General features: G+C 41.5%; 1 protein-coding gene across 5 annotated transcripts in view; it reads right to left on the bottom strand.

Annotated features, from left to right (window-relative positions):
• LOC122246198 (uncharacterized) overlaps window positions 1-7,500 on the bottom strand; it is a 44,947-nt gene that overhangs the window by 25,905 nt on the left and 11,542 nt on the right. The gene's annotated exons all lie outside the window — the stretch shown is intronic.

The following is a 7,500-nucleotide window of genomic DNA, read 5'->3' as shown; positions in this document are numbered from 1 at the left end:
CTAACAAGGTACAATGCAGGAGTGGCGCGGGGTCCCGAAATGCGCGCCACATGGTCGCCGCTAGCCTCGCACGGGTCCCATGCCCGCCACGTGGGGCCCGTTTTGTGAGCGTTTCGTTACCAGGGAGGAATATTCGTGATAGTAGTTTTTTGGATGCGGAAATAAGTGTCAAAGTACACCTTTGTACGTGGCATGAATAGACAATAATCTTATAGATTATCAGGACAATCTAAAAAAGATAACTCGGAAGATCTTTCCGGGCGACACCACGCGGCCGCCGGTTATACGTTGTGGGGCGGAGCGAGGCTACGGCCGGTCGATCGTTGTCATGGAAACAGAATCAGCTGGCCCGATATAAACACCTTCGTATAAAAAGGACAGCGTAATTTTTCGTTTGATGCGGAATTAACGTTTCTTATGCAAGCAGGTATACCTAAACCGCGAATGGAATATAGTATGATGTTACATATTCACTTAGACAGGTTCTATCGTAAGGACAGTTAATCCGGGTACCAATAATCGTCGGCCCGCCACCAACACTGCGGCTCCTACTCTCGTCAGCTGATGTTTCCGCCACGCTCTCACCATTCATGACATACACACACGTACACATCCTCGCACACATAACACTAATTGATGTCAACCAAGATCGCCGACTTCCTTCATAACTAAACCGTTACCTTAAGATAATGCCAATATTTTCTTTTTATTTATAAATCTACATAGGTGACGTGCTCTAGCTGTCGGTATATTATGTAAAAGAGTCAGGAATTAAATTGCTGAAATCTGCAAACTATTGGCAATGCATGTATCCGCAGTCACTAGGCCTATTAATGTGGCAATCACGCAACAAATATAATTCGAAAATGAGAGGCTTCTTCACACACACACACACACACACACACACACACACACACACACACACACACACACACACACACACACACACACACACACACACAACACACATATATATATATATATATATACCTATAAATATATATATATTTATATATATAATTATATATATATTTTAATATATATATATATTATATTTATATATATCTTATTAGGGCAGATAAAGCCACAGTACACAAAATATTTATTGGAAGATGAGATTGCAGTTTCGATATCCATTCTTATATACTTAAATACATATATTTGATATACAACACACACACAACACACACACACACACACACACACACACACACATATATATATATATATATATATTATATATATATATATTATAGTATAGATATATATAAATATTAGATTCAAATTTATATATATAATATATATAGATATATAGATAGATATAAATATATTAATATATATATTTATTTATATATATAATATATGTATAATCTATAAATAAAATAAATATATATTTATATTTAATTTATATATATATATTCATTCATATATATATATTTATTTATCTATATATATATATATATTATATCACATTATATATCTATTTATATATACATTTATATATTAATTGTGTATATTTATATATATATATTATAATTGTTTATGTATAATGTATATATATAAATGTATACATATATATATATAAACTGTATGTATATATAAAATGTATAAATTATATATTTATATATATTTATATATTTATATATATATATATATTATAAATGTGTATTACTTATATAAAATGTGTATATATATAAATGGTATATATATATAAATGTTATATATATATTTATATATATATATATATATATCTAGATATCTTTGTCTGTGTGTGGTGTGTGTGTGTGTGTGTGTGTGTGTGTGTGTGTGTGATGGTGTGTGTGGGTGTGAATGGGTGTTTGTGGGTGTGTGTGTGTGTGTGTGAATAAATGTTATATATAAGTATTATTTATATAAATGTTGTATATATATATATACATTTATATATGGAATGTACATATTATATATATTATATATATATAATTATATATTATTTATATAATGTTTGTATATTATACATATTATATGAATGTAACATATTTATATATATTATATATATATAATTGTTATATATATTACAAATATTTATCTATCTATCTATCTATCTATCTATCTATCTATCTATCTATCTATCTATCTATATATATATATATATATATATATACATTCATACATATAAACATAATATACTTATATAGATGGATATAAATATACATGTAATATATATACATACATATATACATATGATATATATACATATAATATATACATATATATACATATAATATATACATATACATACATATATATAGGTATATACATATATATGCTTATATATAAATATATATAATGTAAATACATATAAATATATATACATATTCATATATATATACAAACATACATACATACATACATACATACATACATACATACATACATGCATACATCCGTATACATGAACGTATACGTGAACGTGAACGTATGCCCGCCTACATGACCGTCAGCACATCCAAACATCCAAATATCCCGGAAGAACTACAGAATCCACGATATCACGAAGCGAATCTCAAGATATACAAGACGAACAAAAATAAATAAATAACAACAGAAATACGACGTCGTGACAAAGCTCTATCAAAGTGCCGCGAGCCGCGAGGGAGGCCCCGCCGTGACGCCGTGATGAAGGAGCGAGCGATCAACAGGTGCGGAGTGGCAGATAGTGTTGTGGTGGCGACGACCCTACGCTCGGTCTGTCATCTTCCCACACTTGAAACAAGACCTTGACGCCGATAAACAAACTTGCTCGCCCGTTTTAGATTTACTCCTCCCTCGATGTTCTGGCCTGCCTGCTGCCTGCCTGCCAGCCTGCCTGCTGCCTGCCTCTCTGCTGCCTGCCTGCCTGCCTGCCTGCCTGCCTGCCTGCCTGCCTGCCTGCCTGCCTGCTGTTCCTGCTGCCTGCTGCTGCTGCCTGCTTGCACTGCCTGCTGCATGCTGCCAAGCCTGCCTGCCTGCATGTGCCTGCCTGCCTGCCTGCATGCCTGCGTCCTCTCCTCCCTCCTACTTTCTTTCTTCTTCTCCACACAAGAACATTCCCTCTCTCGCGCGCGCGCGCACACGCACACCACACTCGCACGCAACCGAGACGCACGGTAAGCGCACGTCCAATTCCTTCAGTCATCCAGTACCCTCGAAACTACACCGAGCGGCAAATGCTGCCGACTTACACCTAAAAACAGACAATAACAAAGGACCTTAATCCGAGGTGAAAGCAAAGCCCGCGCGTGAGTGTGAGGAGTGAGTGAGTGAGGGAGTGAGTGAGTGAGTGAGTGAGTGAGTTGAGTGATGTTGAGTGAGCTGAGTGAGTGAAGTGAGTGAATGAACGAGCGCGTGTGTGAGAGGAACGAGTGAGGAGTGATCGAGCGAGCCAAGCATCGCTCCCAGACAGCAACGTGGGACGTAGGCCCAGACATCGTACTTTATTGACTTGAAAGCGCTGCTGCTGTAGCGGTGAGGTAGTGGGTGGAGAAGGGGAGTATGGGGGGTGGGAGGGGAGTAGGGGTGGGAGGGGAGTAGGAGGAGTTATGGGGTGAGAGGGGGAGGGGGGTAGTGAGGGGTAGTAGGAGGGTAGGGGAGTGGGGGGAGAGAGGGGGTTAGGAGGAGGGAGGGGGAGAGAGGGGAGTGAAGGGCAGACGGTATCTTGGGGTGTTGGCTTGGCGGGGGGAGGGGGAAGGGTAGAGGCGGGGAGAGGAGGGGGCGGGGAGAGGAGGGAAGAGGAGACAAGGGAAGGGGAGGGAAGGGGAGGGAGAGGGAGGGAGGGAAGAGAGGGAGGGAGGGAGGGAGGGAGGGAGGGAGGGAGGGAGGGAGGGAAAGGTAGAGGGAGGGAGGGAGGGAGACGTAGATGGAGGGAGGGGACGGGAGGGCGGGGGGCGGGCGGGCGGGCGGGAGGGAGGGGGGTGGGAGGGAGGGAGGGAGGGAGGGAAGGGAGGGATGAGAGATGAGTAGAGAGAGAGAGATGAGACGAACGAGAGAGAGAGAGAGAGAGAGAGAGAGAGAGGAGAAAGAGAGAGAGAGAGAGAGAAGATGAGAGAGAAGAGACAAGGAGAGAGAGAGAGTGAGAGAGAGAGGAGAGAGAGAGAGAGAGAGAGAGGAGTGAAGGAGAGAGAGAGAGAAAGAGAGTGAGAGGAGAAAGAGCGGAGAAAGAGCGAGAGAGAGAGAGGAGAGAGAGAGGAGATGAGATGGAGAGAGAGAGAGAGAGAGAGAGGAGAAGAGGAGAGAGAGAGAGAGAGAGAGAGAGAGAGAGCGCGAAACAGAGAGGGATAGAGGAGGGATAGTAGGCTGAGGTCTCCAGGGGGGGAAGGGGGAAGTAGAGGGGGTAGGGAGCTCGAGGGGCGGGTGGCTTGAAGGGGGGAGGCGCGGTGGGGGAGGATCTCCGTCACAGAGTGAGGTCGCGCCTCTCCCGTCTGCGCTGCTTCACACACACACGGTTGTCTATCATAAAACACACAAACCACGGCAACTGTCGATGATGCCGGCAAAAAATAAGTGTAAAAACTATAGACAAATTAATCATTAACAGAAAAAAAACTAAGTAATGCTTTGTCGGTTTTTCTTACATTCGGTTGTTGTTTATCTCGTTCCTAACATACAAGGAAAATGTATGTGTGGGTATGCAAGTATATACGCAACTTGAGCTGTACGTATTGGATGGTGTGAATAAAAAGTACATAAATTATTACATAAATGTGTGTGTGTGATGTGTGTGTGTGTAATGTGTGATGTGTGTGTGGTGTGGTGTGTGATGTGTAGTGAGTGTGAGTGTGAGTGTGAGTGAGTGTGAGTGTGAGAGTGAGTGTGTGTGTGTGTGTGTGAGAGATTGTGTGTGTGTGATTGTGTATGTGTTTGTGTGTGTGTGATTGTGTATGTGTTTGTGTGTGTGTGTGTGTAGGGGTGTGTGTGTGTGTGGGGGTGTGTGTGTGTGTGTGGGTGTGTGTGTGAGTGTGAGTGTGAGTGTGAGTGTGAGTGTGAGTGTGAGTGTGAGTGTGAGCGTGTGTGTGTGTGTGGGGGGGGGGGCGTGCGTGTGTGTACGCACACCCATATATACAAATGTAAAATAAAATAAAAATAATAAAAATCAATAATGGAAGAGTAAACAATAACATTATTAAGACAACTGAAGACCCGACACAATGTAAAACGCCTTGCTCTCTATACGCAAGAACGCGCGGGAAAAAATTCCATATTCCATCGTACTCCCCGCTGTTCCCGTCAACTGTAATACAAACTTTCCTATGTATCAAACTTGCATTACCACCATTGTCCTTTTGCTAATCTAACAATAACCAGAAATCTCCTCCGTTCTTACTCTCATTACGGACTGGCCCTAATGATGGTGCGTAACCTGTGCCATTTTACTTCCTTAGGAAAAACCGTCGCCGGCATCTACAAGTCAACAACCTGGAACGCCTCGATGTCAATGTCAGGATCAACCATCTCTCAATTTCTGGAAGATAAAAAAAAAAAAAACAAATTCAAATCCATTTCAATGAGCGCGGGGTAACGAAAAAAAAAAATAATCCGTGACGTGAAGTAGAGGGTAAGGTCTTTGGAGTGTGAAGGATCCCCCCCCCCCTCCCCAAGCCATTAAATATATCAGAAACCAGTGGGGGAAGAAGTCGCTTGTAAAAATACTACTACTTCATCATTACAGAATTATGGATTTTGCGCATCTGTCAAGTACAAATTCGAAGGTGTGGCATTTAAAACTTAAAAGTCAATTCCTGTCCTGTTCATTTGGTGTAACAAAACTAGGGAATAATTGGTAATGTTCTTACTTTCAAATTTGAAAATAAATGTTTTAAATTCAATTACTGGAGTCGTTTAAAATTGTAAAAGTTAATATCATGTCTATTAGTCTGTGAATGTCATATCTATGAATTTTTAAAAAGTGATAACCTACTTGAATCAAATTGTCCTCTATGACCGCGTTCGCCAGAGAAGCGTTCGTAAAAACATTACAAGTAACAAATTAAGAGGAAATCGATTTCTTTAATATCCATCGCCCTAGTCGTAATTCAGAGCGATCGGAAAGTCATTAGAGACCCCATTTCTTTAGATGTCTTCATAGGCATAACATACTCAGCAGGGTGCCTGGGTCCAAAACTCTTCGGGGTACATGATACTTAGCAACAAGCTTATTCTCTAAACCTATCTCATAGACTTTTAGAGTTACCTTCCCTAATATCGGCATCTTATGAATTGAGCGATGATATCGTATAGATGCAATGAATACGTGTGCCTTCTATGATTAACGCTCTACGCTAAGACGGTTTAAAATATACTAAGAAACAAGACTGGCTCACCCCCGTATTTTTAAATTTCGGCGCCATTTTCTTAACGCTGAAGCGTCAAGTCTGTAGTCAGCTGAGAGTGGTCACGTGGAGCCATTCTGTCGGAAAACGACCAGCTGTGACTTACTCCGTCTTTCCCCATACGCATTATTTAACTTCCATAATCGCTTCAAGTTAAATAACTTTCAAATTTATGACATTTCGAGTTAGGTGAATAATATTGTGAAGCAGACAATGCAGTTCTAACAAGGTACAATGCAGGAGCGGCGCGGGGTCCCGAAATGCGCGCCACATGGTCGCCGCTAGCCTCGCACGGGTCCCATGCCCGCCACGTGGGGCCCGTTTTGTGAGCGTTTCGTTACCAGGGAGGAATATTCGTGATGGTAGTTTTTTGGATGCGGAAATAAGTGTCAAAGTACACCTTTGTACGTAGCACGAATAGACAATAATCTTATAGATTATCAGGACAATCTAAAAAAGATAACTCGGAAGATCTTTCCGGGCGACACCACGCGGCCGCCGGTTATACGTTGTGGGGCGGAGCGAGGCTACGGCCGGTCGATCGTTGTCATGGAAACAGAATCAGCTGGCCCGATATAAACACCTTCGTATAAAAAGGACAGCGTAATTTTTCGTTTGATGCGGAATTAACGTTTCTTATGCAAGCAGGTATACCTAAACCGCGAATGGAATATAGTATGATGTTACATATTCACTTAGACAGGTTCTATCGTAAGGACAGTTAATCCGGGTACCAATAATCGTCGGCCCGCCACCAACACTGCGGCTCCTACTCTCGTCAGCTGATGTTTCCCGCCACGCTCTCACCATTCATGACATACACACACGTACACATCCTCGCACACATAACACTAGTTGATGTCAACCCAAGATCGCCGACTTCCTTCATAACTAAACCGTTACCTTAAGATAATGCCAATATTTTCTTTTTATTTATAAATCTACATAGGTGACGTGCTCTAGCTGTCGGTATATTATGTAAAAGAGTCAGGAATTAAATTGCTGAAATCTGCAAACTATTGGCAAATGCATGTATCCGCAGTCACTAGGCCTATTAATGTGGCAATCACGCAACAAATATAATTCGAAAATGAGAAGCTTCTTCATAAACACACACACACACACACACACACACACACACACACACACACAC

Source organism: Penaeus japonicus, unplaced genomic scaffold (genome assembly GCF_977035675.1).
Source record: "Penaeus japonicus unplaced genomic scaffold, GWHDUDI00000001_assembly GWHDUDI00000025, whole genome shotgun sequence".
In the NCBI taxonomy this organism is placed as follows: domain Eukaryota; kingdom Metazoa; phylum Arthropoda; class Malacostraca; order Decapoda; family Penaeidae; genus Penaeus; species Penaeus japonicus.
The sequence above is the reverse complement of the archived record's forward strand: the minus strand, read 5'-3'. Positions and strand labels throughout refer to the sequence as shown.